Source organism: Lissotriton vulgaris, chromosome 2_1 (genome assembly GCF_964263255.1).
Source record: "Lissotriton vulgaris chromosome 2_1, aLisVul1.2, whole genome shotgun sequence".
NCBI lineage: Eukaryota > Metazoa > Chordata > Amphibia > Caudata > Salamandridae > Lissotriton > Lissotriton vulgaris.
Window position 1 is genome coordinate 1,702,184,062 of NC_141687.1, and position 16,967 is coordinate 1,702,201,028.

Genomic DNA, 16,967 nt, shown 5'->3' on the forward strand with positions numbered 1-16,967 from the left:
ACGACAATCTCGGGTCTACACTGGTGACCCCAGAGTTAACCGCCGTAGATTACTGCCCGCCTTGCCTGTAATTTATATATTTCAAGTGGTGGGCCAATTGGTTTGACAGAGGATTTATTTGAGAGCTTAAAGATACCCCCGCTATTTGGACTAGCTTAAGTTGGGATTTTATTTGATGTGGGGCCCAAGTCATGGTTTTGTTTAAAGTGAGCCCCAAGTACTCGAGGTCTGAACTCTTTCTAAACGAACTCCCCCTAACAACGGGTTTTGGCTGTGTTGTTGCTGGTGGATTAAAAATCATAAATTTTGTTTTAAAGGGAGTTTATTTTCAGACCCCGTTCAAGACAAAATGTCTCAAAACCATCCAGCACTCGTTGGATACCCGTGGGGGATTTAGAAAGAAGTAGGTTATCATCTGCGAACATAATCGCAGGAACCCGAGAGCCATCCAGCTTTAGAGCATCGCTATTTGATACCTCATTCAGGTGTGTGATTACCCCATTGACATAGAGGCAAAACAGGGTAGGTGCCAAGACACAGCACTGTCTCACCCCTCTGCCAACGGGGAATCTAGCTGACAAAGCCCCATTTTTCCCACAACTATAACCTTCCAGATAAATGTTGGTTTCAATAAAATCTCCCCTATTTTCCGTATATATTCTTCTTTCGATTAGTGTGTCACATTCTTCTACCCTGAGGCGGAAGCCGGGGGTTAGACGCTCCGTAATTTTTAAAAAAATATCCTTGTGTATTTTAGTTGTGTTCAAGAATACTTTGCTCACTTTTAAAAAAGGAACCTATTTGCCCCTCGCAGGGCTTGAACCCTGCTCCCCGCTCAGAACGATTGAGGTTCTGACGCGGTGAAGACAGGGATAGACGCCATCTTTGTGGGGGAATCGAGCTCAGCGCACCAGCTGTCGGCCGCCTCCCGCCCTTAGAATTTAAACCGCGCTTGGCGCACCGGTACAGATTAGTGTGTCACATTCTTCTCCCCTGAGGGGTTAGGCGCTCCGTAATTTAAAAAAATATATCCTTGTGTATTTTAGTTGTGTTCAAGAATACTTTGCTCACTTTTAAAAAAGGAACCTAATTGCCCCTCGCAGGGCTTGAACCCTGATCCGCGCTCAGAACGATTGAGGTTCTGACGCGGTGAAGACCGGGATAGACGCCATCTTTGTGGGGGAATCGAGCTCAGCGCACCAGCTGTCGGGCCGCCTCCTACTCTCCTTTACCCATAAAATGTAAATGTAATATAAATGTAAATTGATACTTTGTGGGAGCGCAGGTCGGATAAACAGGCGTGGAGGCAAAAGATAGTTTCGAATGGGTTGTTTATTAATAACAGATGGATGGGTAAAGGTTCGTGAATCAACGTGAATGTCCTTGTCCGTTTCTTCCGCTGGTCGAGGGGCTGTGTTAGAGATGTTTCCCGGCTCCTCGTCTTCGGAGTCTTCAGGGTTTTCCCAGAGGCTCATAAAAGAAGCGGAAAAAGAAAGGGGCCGTCAGACTACTGATTCTATATAACAAGTATAGAAGGATACCGTCACCACACCACGTGCCTTGCTTCTATTACTTTCTGTGTAGATTTAAGGAAAAAAGGAGCAATCTAACGGAGAACGTAACATGCGTTAAGCTAGCTAAAGTTGAAATGAATTGAGTTGCAATGGTCACACTGACACCATCAAGTAAAACAAATATGGACCCTCGGTCACCACATCCTATTGAGATGCGTAACCTACAACAATCAAGGAACTGTACAGAGCGGTTTAATACTTTCTCAATATAACCACCCGATTCACGAGTTACACTAAACTTCTCCGTTTACCAAAAATGAAACCACGTTATGTCAGGACAACTGAGTTAGGCAGTCGTTAAGTCAGAGTACCAGTTTATCTAACATCACTGTTTCGCACTCTACCCTCAGTCGCTTGTAACACCCCACTCACCGGCCCTGCCGTAACTCTCCAGAGTCACGGCCGCTCTCCAGCATCCTCCGGGGGACTCCACCAGTCCTCGCACCACGGTTCGTCCGATTCCTCTTCGGCGACGTCGTCGTTCCGGAGTCTTGTTCCGCTGGTCTGGTTCCGTTGCAAAGGTTCCGTCTTTTCCGCTGGCGTCTCCTCCGCTGGCGTCTCCTCGGCTGGCGTCTCCTCCGCTGATTTCCTCTTCCAACCCAACGCGCGTTCGTCCCTGTAAACTCGCCTTTTCATTGGTTCACTAGGTGTACCTCCTGGGTCATGTCCAACCCCTTCCGGGTCCTGACTATCGTTGGCTCTCTGTAGGAACACGGAAAGACGGCATGGAGTTTCAGATTTGGGAGTGGAATTCTCCATGTCCGAGTAGTCAGTTGACGAATTATGAGACGTAACTGCCCATGGAGCTACAGCGGTGAGTTCTTCCTCACATCCCCTTTCCCTTGCTGTCCTACTACTTGGGGATGATTCTTGAGGGAAACGAGACAAAAAGTCTGCATTGCCTTGGTCCCGACCTTTCCTGTGTTTGGTGCAAAACCGAAAAGGTTGAAGAGCAAGAAACCATCTGAGCACTCTTTCATTATGTCCCTTGTTTCTAGCTAACCATTCCAAGGGAGCGTGGTCTGTAAACAGTGTGAACTCCCTACCTTCCAAATAGTATCTCAGCGATTCTATGGCCCACTTAATCGCCAAGGCTTCTTTCTCTATGGTAGCGTAGTTCTGTTCTCTTGGAAACAATTTACGACTTATGTATAAGATGGGTTTTTCGCCTTGTGGGGTATCTTGCGATATGACTGCCCCGATACCTAAGTCGGAGGCATCCGTCTGTAGGATAAAAGGAAGGGAATAGTTCGGACTGATTAACACGGATTCTGAGGTCAAGGTGTTTTTCAGAGACTCAAACGCTTGCCTAATTTCAGGAGAGGGATGTCGGAGAATTTCCTCAGTCTTACAATTTTTTTGTAACAAATTGGTCAAAGGGGCTGCCCTCTGAGAAAACTGAGGAATGAATCTCCGATAGTATCCCAACAGTCCCAGAAAGGCTCTTAAGTCTTTCTTTGTCTGAGGTAAAGGAACTTGAGAAATTGCCGTGAGTTTGGAAGTCTGGGGTCTAATTACTCCCTCACCTAACAAGTATCCTAAATACCTTACTGTTTGGGATGCAAGATGGCTTTTGGCAGGATTGATCTGTAACCCATATTTTCCTAGAGACTGAACTACCTTGCAAAGATGACTCAAATGCTGTTCCCATGTGTCACTGTAGATGATTATATCATCTATATAAGCGCCAGCATACCGTTCATGAGGTCGCAATATCACATTCATGGCCCTCTGGAAAGTAGCTGGTGCTCCATGTAATCCAAAGGGTAGAACTTTGAACTGATACAACCCATCGGGTGTAGAAAAAGCCGTTTTCTCACGGTCTTCTCTGCGAAGTGGAATTTGCCAGTATCCCTTACAGAGGTCAAGAGTACTGATATATTTTGCTTGACCGATTCTTTCCACCATCTCATCGACTCTTGGTAAGGGATAAGTATCAAACTCGGATATTTTGTTCACCTCTCTAAAGTCAATACAAAAGCGCACTGACCAATCCGGCTTGGGAACGAGAACTATGGGTGAATTCCATTCACTCATGGATGGTTCGATAATGTCCATTTGTAGCATTTTCTGTATTTCCTCCCTTATAGTCTGTCTACGGGCTTCAGGAATTCTATAAGGTCGTAACCGAACCCGTTTCCCAGGTGGCGTTCTGATTGCATGTTCTATAAAGCTTGTCCTGCCTGGAGTAGTGGAAAATGTCTCTTGTAACGGTTGTAATACCTGTGTCAATCTCTCTCGTAACGTTATATCCAAATCTGGATCTATGCACTGATCAAAAGAAGTGGTTTTTGTCTCTGCCAGGTTCACAATGTCAGGGATAGGCCCTTCCCATTTTTTCAGTAAATTGACATGGTACACTTGGGTCACATGTCGAATTGAGTCTAACTCGATTCGATAAGTCACTGGAGTTACTTTCTCTACTACAATATATGGTCCCTGCCACTGTCCCAATAGTTTGTGGTCAGAGGACGACATCATCAATAATACAGGATCTCCTACTTGGAAAGATCTCGCTTTAGCACCTTTATCATATTGACGTTTTTGTGCTGTTTGCGCCTCCTCCAAATTGTTTCTAACAATTGTCCTTATCTGACTCAAATGAGTTCGGAGATTTGACACATATTCAGTGATGGGTTTCGAATTGTGTGGTTCGGTCTCCCACCTTTCCTGTGCCATCTCGAGTAGGGTCCTGGGTTTGTGACCATACAATAACTCAAAGGGAGAATAGCCCGTACTTTTCTGCTCTTTGCAACGAATGGCAAATAAAGCCAAGGGCAGCATATCCTCCCACCTTCTTGTTTCTAATGCTAGGAGTTTTTTTAAGGTCGCTTTGATAGTGGAGTTGTACCTTTCGACCAGACCATCCGTTTGGGGATGATAGGCTGATGTACGTATCTGCTTGATCCCTAGCTGTGAACACACTTCTTTCATTAGTCGGGATACAAACGGGGTTCCCTGATCAGTTATGACTTCCTTCGGAAACCCTACTCTTGAAAAGACAGTAATCATGGCCTTCGCCACATTAGTGGTATCCGGTTTCCGCAGGGGTAAAGCTTCGGGAAACCGAGTGGCATAATCTACAATCACTAGGACATATCTACACCCACTACGTGAGGGTAACAAAGGCCCTATGATATCCATGCCAACTCTACTAAAAGGTTCGCTAATTATTGGGAGAGGCTGTAAGGGGGCTCTGGGTGGGTGGTACCTGCTATTACGTTGACAAATGGGACACTCTTTACAATACCGTTTCACTTGCTGATATATCCCAGGCCAATAAAACAGATCTAAGATTTGTTTTTCCGTTTTCTCGGCTCCAAAATGTCCCCCAAGTAAATGACTATGAGCCAAATATAACACCTTTTCTCTAAATGGTTCACGGACTAGCAGTTGAGCTTTCTGTGTTGGATTTCCCTTTCTATATAGCAAACCCTGTTTCTTAAAGAAGTAAGGACATACATGTTGGGGATCCTCTCCATTGAGTGCTTGACTCCATGCTCCCTGCAATGCCGGATCTTCCTGCTGAGCTGCATGGAAACTTCTATCTGTTTCCCAGGGATTTTCGTCCACAGTTATCGGCAAGGCGACATGATTTTTGTTTTTCTCAGCCCGTCTTTGTCTTTTGCTTTTCCGTGTTTTCGCTTCCGGCCATTCTTTCTCTTCATCTTGCGAAAACGGGGCAGTTGATAACCACTCCTCCTCCTGGGGTGACTTATCCTGCAACAATTGGTCTAACTTTGGATAGTCAGTCCCAAGGATTGCTTGTTCGGGTAACTGAGGAATTAACCCGACAGTCAGAGTGGTGCCTTCATCTTTCGGGTGTCTTATTCTTACTTGTGCAGTTGGATAGGGTTTTGTGTCCCCGTGAACACATCTGATTGCTACTGCTCCATCCACGGGGCCAATGTGTGTACCTAAGTCTTGAGGCCGAACTACACTGTGTCGACAACCCGTATCGGCTAAGGCGTTTACTTTCTGTCCGTTCACGGATACAGTGCAATGATATGGGGGTTGTGTTCTTTCTGAGGAAGAACAATAATAATTACGCACCACACCTATTTCCATGGGTTCCTCCTTCTCTTTTTGTGGACAAAATCGTGCTATGTGGCCCATACCTCCGCATTGGTAGCACTGAGGTCCCATTGGGGCCCGAATTATGGGTGATCCGGGTACAATGGCTATAGCTTCGGGTTTTTTCTGTGGAGGTGGGCGAGGGGGTCGGTGGAGTACAGGACCACTTGTTTTCCCGGAAAAGTCAGTGCCTTTTTGGAGTTCTTGTGCCCTACTGTAAGCACTTGCAATCTCTACGGCTGTCTCAAGCGTCAGATTGGCCTGTTGTCGAACCCATTTTTGGATAGGAGGATGGAGGGAAGTCTAATATTGCTCTAAATAAATTTTTGCCATGATGCCGTTTTTGTCGGTGGTTGCGGGTTTTAACCATCTATCGGCCATGTCTTTTACTCTGAAATACAAAGCTCGTGGTGTCTCCTGGGGACCTTCTTTCATTTGACGAAACTTTTGTCTATATGATTCATCGTCAATTCCTAATCGTTCCGTGATACATTTTTTTTATATCTGTGTAGGCGACACCTCCTTGTACCGTTGCCGCTTGATAAGCTGCTTGTAAGTCACCTGATAGTAAGGGTCCTAGATACTGTCCCCATTTATCTGCAGGCCACGACGCTGCGGTCGCCATTCTCTCAAAGTTAGTAAAGAAAAAATCGGGGTCTTCTCCACTTACATATCGCTGTAACACGACGGAGGGCAACGTTGTAGGACCTATCTGTTGTCCCAAAGCTTCTGTCAGTTTTCCCAGTGCTGTCTCTTGCGTTTGCCCTTGACCAGTTATTACTTGCTGTATTTTCGCTCGATCTTCTTCCACCACAGTCAAGAACCGTTCCATCACCTTTCCCAGGTGTTCTTGATTTTCGGCCATTTTGGCGAGTGCGGCCTCCATCACGCCTTGCGATCCCACTTCTGACACCACTTGTGGGAGCGCAGGTCGGATAAACAGGCGTGGAGGCAAAAGATAGTTTCGAATGGGTTGTTTATTAATAACAGATGGATGGGTAAAGGTTCGTGAATCAACGTGAATGTCCTCGTCCGTTTCTTCCGCTGGTAGAGGGGCTGTGTTAGAGATGTTTCCCGGCTCCTCGTATTCGGAGTCTTCAGGGTTTTCCCGGAGGCTCATAAAAGAAGCGGAAAAAGAAAGGGGCCGTCAGACTACTGATTCTATATAACAAGTATAGAAGGATACCGTCACCACACCACGTGTCTTGCTTCTATTACTTTCTGTGTAGATTTAAGGAAAAAAGGAGCAATCTAACGGAGAACGTAACATGCGTTAAGCTAGCTAAAGTTGAAATGAATTGAGTTGCAATTGTCACACTGACACCATCAAGTAAAACAAATATGGACCCTCGGTCACCACATCCTATTGGGATGCGTAACCTACAACAATCAAGGAACTGTACAGAGCGGTTTAATACTGTCTCAATATAACCACCCGATTCACGAGTTACACTAAACTTCTCCGTTTACCAAAAATGAAACCACGTTATGTCAGGACAACTGAGTTAGGCAGTCGTTAAGTCAGAGTACCAGTTTATCTAACATCACTGTTTCGCACTCTACCCTCAGTCCCTTGTAACACCCCACTCACCGGCCCTGCCGTAACTCTCCAGAGTCACGGCCGCTCTCCAGCATCCTCCGGGGGACTCCACCAGTCCTCGCACCACGGTTCGTCCGATTCCTCTTCGGCGACGTCGTCGTTCCGGAGTCTTGTTCCGCTGGTCTGGTTCCGTTGCAAAGGTTCCGTCTTTTCCGCTGGCGTCTCCTCCGCTGGCGTCTCCTCGGCTGGCGTCTCCTCCGCTGATTTCCTCTTCCAACCCAACGCGCCTTCGTCCCTGTAAACTCGCCTTTTCATTGGTTCACTAGGTGTACCTCCTGGGTCATGTCCAACCCCTTCCGGGTCCTGACTATCGTTGGCTCTCTGTAGGAACACGGAAAGACGGCATGGAGTTTCAGATTTGGGAGTGGAATTCTCTATGTCCGAGTAGTCCGTTGACGAATTATGAGACGTAACTGCCCATGGAGCTACAGCGGTGAGTTCTTCCTCACATACTTGTATAGCGCACTACTCACCCGCAAGGGTCGCAAGGCGCTTGTACGAATACCGCTGTGGAACCCATCCTGGCTTTCCCTGTGAGGCGTCCACTCCTGGGCACCCCCAAGGTGGAGGCCAGGCATCCTTAGCGTTGTGGTGGCCGTTGTGGAGATTAAGCAAGCTATTGCCCAGAGTCACAGAGTGGGACTCCATGATTGGAATAGGCACCGAGGCGAGAATTATCAGGTCCGTGGAATTTTGAGCCCTAGACCCGCCGAGGCGTGAAATGAACCCTGGTCCCGGGCCAGACCTCTGCATCAGGGTCTGCCGCTCTAACCATTGAGCCACACTTTTCTGTCGCTGGACTCCGTCCGCGCAGCAGGCGGGCGCAGCGGGCACGCCAAAGGCAAGCCCGTCTGGGCCCGTCCGGGCCACGCACAGCCCAGAGGCCAGTCCCCCTGCACCTACGGTTGCAGATAAACCCATGATATCATAGAACAGGAATCAACTCCTGCAACTAAGAGGTAGGACTGGAGAGAACTGCACTCTGTTAGCTACACATAGGGACTAAGTCCTGCACGGGGTGTCAATATTATCTTACCCCGGATATGAAAGTCCCCGAGGTACACCCGTTCTCACTGGCACTGCTTAATTATCGTTCCTTACATAAGCACGCGCTTGAGATCTCCTTGCTTCTGGAGGAACTGGACATGGAGGCATTCTTCCTAACAGAAACATGGACTAACAATAGCTCTGACCCCGATATTGTCCGCGCCTTGCCCTCGAACTATGCAATCTCGAGGCAAGACCGTACGGACGGACGGGGGGAGGGATCGCCATCGTGCCTAAAGAATCTGTAGGTTGTAGAGTGGAGAAGGTCACCATAGCTGGGGTGGAGTGTATGATGTTCTCAGTCACTATCTCCAATATGCACGCTTTCGGGGCTTTTGGTTCACAGGCCTCCGGGGGCGATCAGACAATTTTGTGAAGAACTTTCAAGTTGTGTTATCAATTTGTCCAGTAATGTTCTCAATTTCACCGTATTAGGAGATTTTAACATCCAGTTAGATAAATTTGACATTCCAGCATGTCAGAGTCTGATGACAGCGTTAGACATGGTCCAATTCAAACAAATTATTAAAGGCCCCACACACAAAGCAGGACACACACTTGATCATTGTTACACTAACTTAAGCACGCTTGAGTTCAAAAAATCCACCATAGTTCCTTGGTCTGCCCATACCCTCCTGTCCTTTTCCCTTACTCGCCTGGAACAGCCAGGCCAGGCTAATCTTTCAAAAAAAACAAGACGAGTGTGGTCCAAACTATCAAAGGATAAATTAATTGCCAACCTTATGGAAACCTTACCTGAATCTAGTAATGATCCCGCAGAAGCAAATTATCGTTATAATCATTGGCTGGAGATATCATTGGACCTGGCCCTACCAAAGGCTTAACTCTCCCATCGTAGTGGGGCGAACAAAAAAGCCATTGTATACTCCACAGCTCAGAACTCTTAAACAGCTTTGCAAGCAGAAAGAGCGGATGTGGAGGAAAGATTACCCTGAAGCCAGTAAAAATAGCTATAGGACTGCGCTACGCAAGTACAAACGGGCTGTCAAAGATACCCAGTCCAACTACTACCAAGAAAAAATTACTTCTGCCGCTAGCTCCTCCAGGGAAATCTTCAAAATATTTAAGTCCTTAGTTACCCCTCCGACCCCCACTATTGACCCTCTTCTTGCCCACACACGCTGCAGGGAGTTAGCAAACTTCTTTGCTTCGAAGGTAGCAGACATTTATTTGACATTTTTGGGGACCCCTGTAGGACCACTTCTCCCCCCCGGCCCCAGATTTGACCCTTTTTGAGACAGTCCCCCCTCTCGACTGTCTGAAGGTTCAGTCGCTTCTGAACAACTTGAAATCAGGCTCACCGGTTGATGCTGCACCACCAACTGTTCTTAATTTGGTCTCAGACACGGTGGCCCCGGTGATTCGGGAGGTGATTAATACCTCCCTGGCAGCTGGGTTAGTCCCTCTCTCCTGGAAACAGGCAAGAGTAAAGGCATTACTGAAGAAACCCAATCTCAATCCTGATGAATGGGCCAACTATCGCCCTATCTCTTTGCTGCCTACGATTAGTAAGCTTGCCGAAAAATATGTACATTCCCGGATATCCACCTTTATCGAAAAGAACAACTTACTACATCCAACCCAGACCGGGTTAGGTGCAAACAGGGGACTGAAACTGCCCTTATTGCAGTAGTTGAGGAAGCAAGGAAGATCGTTGATGGAGGCAGTTGTGCGACCATATTGTTATTAGACCTCAGTGCGGCCTTTGATACTGTTAACCATTCTATTCTGACTCAAAGGATGAGTAATATAGGTATCACTGGGACCGCACTGAGGTGGCTACAATCCTTCCTCTCCGAGCGGACTTTTTCGGTATTTGAGGATGACATCTCCTCCCCCACTATGCATCTACACTGTGGCGTTCCCCAGGGTTCATCCCTCAGCCCAACCTTATTTAATATATACATGAGACCATTGGCTGAGGTGGTGCTACCTTGGGGGGTGCAATTGGTGACCTATGATGATGATACTCAGCTTATCATCACTCTTTCTGGGCAGGAATCGACCTATGACAAGCTTTCCTCCTGCCTCAGCAGAGTCCGCGAGTGGATGGATGATTCCTTCCTGAAACTCAACGGAGCAAAAACAGAGGTCATGATGCTAGGACATAATGCACCCTCCTCAGTGGAGGGATGGTGGCCGAATACTCTGGGCCACCCCCCTCCCCAAAGGAGAGACTTAAGAGTCTGGGAGTATGGCCGGACCCAGCGCTTCATTTTTTGGTGCAAGCTCGGAAGGTAGCAGCTACCTGCTGCGCCCTGGTGAGATCACTCAGGAAAATCATTGGGCTACTTCCGTTTGAAGCGAGGCGGATACTAGTACAGGCCATGATTTTAACTCGCCTTGACTACTTCAACGCAGTCTACCTAGGGGGGACACTTAGGGTCTTACAGACTGTACAGAATTGTGCAGCCCGGATGCTTTTACAGATCACACGAAGAAACTCAGCCAAGCCAGCGCTCCGACAACTACACTGGCTGTCAGTACAACAAAGGATTGAATTTAAGGCTATGACCATTGTTCATAAAGCCCTGAATAAGACAGGACCTGATCTCATTCAACCTCTATTCCGCCCCTATCAAACTAATAGGACCCTTAGATCCAGTAATAAGAACTTACTGGCTGGCCCTAGGATAAGGAGAAGCTGTATGGGTGGCAGACGTTTTGCTGTACAGTCAGCAAAACTTTGGAACAGCCTGCCCGATGCTATTCGGCTGGAGGAGAACCATCTTAGGTTTAGGAATATGCTGAAAACTTTTTTATTCCCCTAAATCATCGTGGATGAATGGACCACTGAAGCGCTGGGATGCCTCCGGGTAACCAAGCGCTATACAAATGTGTAGTCATTCATTCATTCATTCAACTATGTGAACCAGAACTAGCAAACATTTAAGGATTAGCCACAGTCCTCCAACATTATGGTTTTAGCAGAGTTCCCACTTGATTGCAAAATTAAGGTAGTGCCTTTATTTGCCACACTGTTCATCTTTCATCATACACCAAAGTGCTCTCACCTTCATCAGTCACTTCATCACCAAGACATTTGAAGCACTCTTTCCTTCTCCTATACACGGTCTCCTACTAACTTTGGCAAAATACCCTACATTGCCAAAATGACAGCGTTTTTATTTGGCAGCAGGACAGTTCTTACTGAACACCAGATGTTACTTACTCTCACATCACTAACATCTTGTTTCATCTTTAACGTCTGATTACCCTTAACTGAATTTAGGTTTGTCTTGTTATCAACTGTATTTTAAAGAGTTGCACTCTCTCACATCCTGCCTGAAAGCTCCAGCACATCTTCCAGTGATTGCTGCCTTATGTAAGACTGCTAATATATCATCCAAGGGGGAATACCCATTTACCTATAATCATTCCTGAACAAGATTGCTTGCATTCATTATGAACTTGTTTTAATTAACCCACCGTGAAGTGCTCCAAATTTACAAACTATTGCTAACATTTTAAACTCCGCAACAAATACACCCACACGCTCATTCTTCCTTTGTTTTGTGTTGAAGAACTTGAAATTCCATTACAAGCATTAAGTGGAAAATAGCAATGTAGGTCAAGAATGTCTACATTAAAAATAGTGATATTTCCACAAAACCACAGCTTTAGTCGCTTCTGAATACACTTTCAATCCTTCTGGGCATACCGTGTGGCAAAATTGTTGTCTTTAGTTCTGGAGGAATACGGCCAGGTTCAAGTGGTGCACAGTAGTTTAAAGATACTCCTTCCACTCTCTACTACAGGGTATGTCATACAGTTTCCCTTTTCTTAGTAGGAGCAGTTTGTTTGTTGGACAACAAACGTTGGGATGGTGCCAGACTGATTTTGTGCCCCCCCTCGCGATATGTTAGCCCATAAACCTGCTAGTTCATAGTGTTGCCATATGTACACAAACAAATGGTTTGGGCAACCTCAGAACATGACAACCGATACTCCCCAGGAATCGGGGTATCAGATCTAGAACCTTTCAGCTCAGTCACTCATGTTCGCTTAGAGATACACAAGATATACACAAAGCGTGGGTTTCATATTCATTAAACTATTGTGATTCTTGTGCCGCAATGATTAATAGAAAGGAGCTGAAAAAAGTGATTTGCAATATAAGAATGTTGAAAAGAATACATAATTCTATTGTACTAAAACAGTGTATATATGATTGAATATAAGTACTGTGTACAGTGTACTACTACTATGCATTCCCTAACTTAGTCTCCTAGGGAGGCTGTTATGCCAAAAATCCCCTGTGGGATGATCTAACCTATCCATTACGAGAGAGACAAGGTATGTAGGCCCCCTTCTTGGTAACAAATTGGACATCCCTCACTGCAGAGGGTAATCAGGAATCAGCTGTGGGGATACTCAGACACAGCGATGACCTTGCAATGACAGCAGAGTGCTCCTCTGATCTGACCAAGGAAATACGAGGGAATTTACAACAGTATCCATGATTTTGTGTTGATGCTCCAGCTTAGCAGACCTTGTTTACAGTCTCTGCGATAGCCATGTTGCCTCTTGGACAAAATAACAAACAACAACATTTGCACAATGTGATTTCAGGCCTCCTTGTACTGAATGTTCAAGGTTGTGTATTTAAGAAGTGGAATTGTAAGCAATCTGGTTTAAGAGAAACTAATCCTTGCACTGTCACACAAGCAAATGTGTGTGAAAGACATTATGTGGAAGAGAAGGAAACCTGTACATGTAAAAATGGCAGTGTTTTCTTCCCGTGCCTAACCTAGCTAGGTGACAAACTCGTCGGACAGTAGTTGACTAAAGTTATCTATTAATAAAAAAAACATACATAGCAATGCTACAGCATGTATTCATATAAAAAGATGACAAAAATCAATATAAATCTTTTTTTGAGGAGGAGGAGGTGGTGGTGGTGGTGGTGGTATTGGTGGCAGAGGTGGCATTGGTGGTATTAGTGGTGGTGGTATTGGTCGTGGTGGTATTGGTGGTGGTGGTGGTATTAGTGGTGGTGGTGGTGGTGGTGGTATTGGTGGTGTTACTAGTATCGGTGGTGGTGGTGGCAGTGGTGGTGGTAGTATTGGTGGTGGTCATATTGGTGGTGGTGGTATTGGTGGGGGTATTGATGGTGGTGGTGATGTTAATAAAACAAGCTTTTGAGAAAAAAACTGTTAGGTGGCTTTAGTCCAGATGACATGTAACACGGATGTGCTGTTGTCAGCTTTAACCCATCAGCACAGGATTATTTGCTACCTGGAATTCACATGACTTAATTCGCAAATCATTTCTAAATCAATCAAATTTTACTTGGGGGAAGTGGCCAGTAGCCATGGGAGGATACAAATGAAGCAAGGCAGTACTAAGGAGGGACTAACAAGCCTATTAACGAATCAGAAGGCAGCATTTACGAAAGACAATGACACAAGCTAATGAAACATATGGGAGGAGAGTGGGCGCGGCTTCTCTCCCATACTCTACTACAGCAGTCTTGTATGCGAGCTGCCGATAGGCAAAACCTAAAAAGGAATTCATACAGTTTAAAAACCAAAGCATACAAAAAGCCATTATTAAAAATATAAAAGCAGATACAAAACAATTTTATAAGGAATTTTGCTCGGGTCATTAAAAAAGCTGCTTATATTTTAGAGTTGCAACTTTCCGTGGTGTCCCTGCCCTCTGATCCTTTATTGGGTCTGCTCTATCAAAAAGACACTGGGGTTGAGCCTTTACTTCCTTTTGGAGAGTCGTTATACAGCATTCTTCTGGGGACTTGGGCAAGGCCAACATCAGAAGTTTCTGTTGAGCGTGCCATTGCACACCATCATCGACCTGCTCCAGATTATCCTGTGGGTCTTTGTCAAGACCCTAAGGTTACAGGTCTTGTGGTGGAGGCAGCTTCAGCATCGCTGAATTTGGATGCTTCTCTATTGCTTCCACGGAACAGGGAGTCTGGGTGGTTGGAGACGTGTGGCCGAAATATGTTTGTGTCCTCTAGTTAGGCCCTAAGATCATTAAACAAGTCATGTGTGTTTTGAAGGGCTTCTTTTACCCTATGGGATTCTGTCAACTGACTAGTTCCTTCTCTACTTGAGGAAGTTAGAGCCAAACTTTTTCAGCTAATACAATAGTCGTGAAATGGCTAAATTCTCTATCAGGTCAGCAATGGACACAATGGATTCCATTGGTTGAGCTATGCTAGATCAGTGGGTCTGAGGAGGCACGCTTGGTTGGGTGATTCCCGTTTACTCAAGACTACTCAGGAGAGTCTAAAGGACTTACCTTTTGACGCAATCAATTTATTTGATAGCCATGCTGGCTCTGCAGTCTACCGTCTCATGGCTGGTAATTTGTGATTGAACCTCATCAGGTCTCCTGAATTTATCTGGTTAATTTATCTTATGGTGAGCACTGCTGTGGTCCCTATGTTTACAGCCTTCATTGAACTCGTAGTATTTTAGTGTAAACACTGCTTTGAGAGTATTAGTCTTGGGGGTGTGGCCTGGTCCCGATGTAGTCAGGAGCGGTCTGCGGAGATCCGGACGGCATATTCCCCGTTGGTAATTATCCTAAGCCCCGGGTGCACCAATTTTCAGTAGTCTACGCAGCTGAAACCCCCCCAGGGCTTGCTGGTTCAACTTAAACCTGCCCGGCTGCCTGCTTCACTAGACAAACGTCCGAATTTAGCCCGAAGAGAAGCGGCATAGAGTGGAACAAGATGGAGGCCACAATGCGGAGGGGCGAACATCTTTGGAGAGTGAAGCAGAGGACAGCGACCAGCAGTGGTAGCAGAAAGAAGAAGCAGGGCTTTGAAGGCAGCAGAGCAGTACCCCAGGAACTAACCACCGTAGGACCGGGGGGCGCTGTAGGGCGACTAGCGGCATAACTGCGGTGAGGCCTGCGACTTCCACAGCGGGGAGAAGAAATCTGCTCCGGCGGCGGTGCACCAAGGGGGGCTGCTTCATCCTGAGCGATCGCCCTGTGACTACTGATGCCGGGAGCCTGATAACCCCCGTGCGGCTGTGGTAGAGAGATTGGATTTTGATTTGATTTTACATTTTGTAAAGCGCAGAGTATGCCCAATGGCGTCTTGGCACTGGAATAGCCTGGAAACTAAGGTATCAACTAGAAATGTTACTTTTTATGGCTAACTATACTTGAACAGCCATGTTTTCAGTTGACTTCTGAACGACATCAAAGAGTTACTGTTTTTAATCTTTTAATCTGCACGGGCAGGGAGTTCCAGACCTTAGCCGTCCCAACAAGAAACCCCCCCCCCACCCCCATCGTTGCTGCCTGCATTTTGGAATTACAGTAAGTAAGCATCTGCTCATCTTAGATTTCTGCGAGGGACATATTTCCTGAGATGTGTTCTAAGATATCGGGGTCCTTTCCCCTGTAATGCCTTAAATGCAAGGCACTGAGATTTGAATATATTTCTTTTCCCCACCGGTAGCCAGTGGAGATCCTTCAGTCGATTGGTTATTGATTTGCGTTTAGGGATATTTAAAATTAGTCTTGCCGCTGCATTCTGCATCCCTTGAAGTCTAAGCAGGAGCTGTGCCTGGAGTCTTACATACAGAGCGTTTCCGTAGTCCAGCCGTGATATAGCTAGTGCAGTTATCACCGTTTTAAGAGCGTCCATAGGGATAAATGGACAAATCTTTCTGATGATTTTTAGAATACCCCAGAAGGTGGAGGTAAGTTTATTAATTTGACCTTCAAAAGGTCAATTTTTGGTCAAATATGACCCCCAAGTTTCTGACCTTAGAGACCGGTACTGGGCAATCGCCCAGGTCGCCGGGCCACCACTTTGGGGACCAGAAGGGGGTATTGTTGGCCAGTATCAGAAACTCAGTCTTATCACTATTTAATTTGAGCCAATTATTCTGCATCCAGGTGTTGATCTGCAGCATACAGATATTGAAGCGCTCGGCCGTCTCCTCAACATTATCTGATACCGAGATCACCACCTGTGTATCATCGGCACAAGATACAACTGAGAAGCCGCATTGTTTAATAATTCCTGCCAGCGGAGCCACTGTGAGGACACGGACTCTGAGGATGCCCATTCGGGGCACTTTTCCCCTCATTGCTCTCCTATTCTGTGTTCACGAAACGTTCAGGACGAATACGAACCCTTTAATTTCTGTGCCTGTGCCGGTCAGTTGGTAGGATCACGTGGTTCAGGGATTCTGAAAAAGGAAGACGCAGATTGAGACCGGCGTTCGTTTGGACCTGCCGGTGAGGAGCAGACGTTGGTAACTACTTTTGAAGTCATACCCTAGAACAACGCGTCGGAGGAATCGGAACCAGCTGCTGCTGAGGAGTCTTCACTGCGGGACGGAAGAGCGGACGAACGAGGAGAAGGGCAGCCAGACCCTAGCTGGCAACACGCTGAAGCCCGCCACGGCCCAGGAGAAGGGTCGTGGCTCAACAAGATACGGGGCAGACTCGGGTTATCACTGGGAGGGACCCGGGGTTCGGGGAAGGCTGGGAGCGGCACGAGTAAGAAAGCCTAAAAGCCTGCTGCTTTACCGCGCTACACATTGGTGATGGTGGTGACTTCCCTTCACTTTCCCCGGCAACCCGAGACATAGGAAGGAAGGAGAAACCCCTTCCTGATATTTCTTTTTCTTTTCTTCCCTTTTGGCCCGGTGCAACGAGAG

General features: G+C 46.5%; 1 protein-coding gene across 3 annotated transcripts in view; it reads right to left on the bottom strand.

Annotated features, from left to right (window-relative positions):
- KDM1A (lysine demethylase 1A) overlaps positions 1-16,967 on the bottom strand; it is a 1,339,130-nt gene that overhangs the window by 888,043 nt on the left and 434,120 nt on the right. The window lies entirely within an intron of this gene.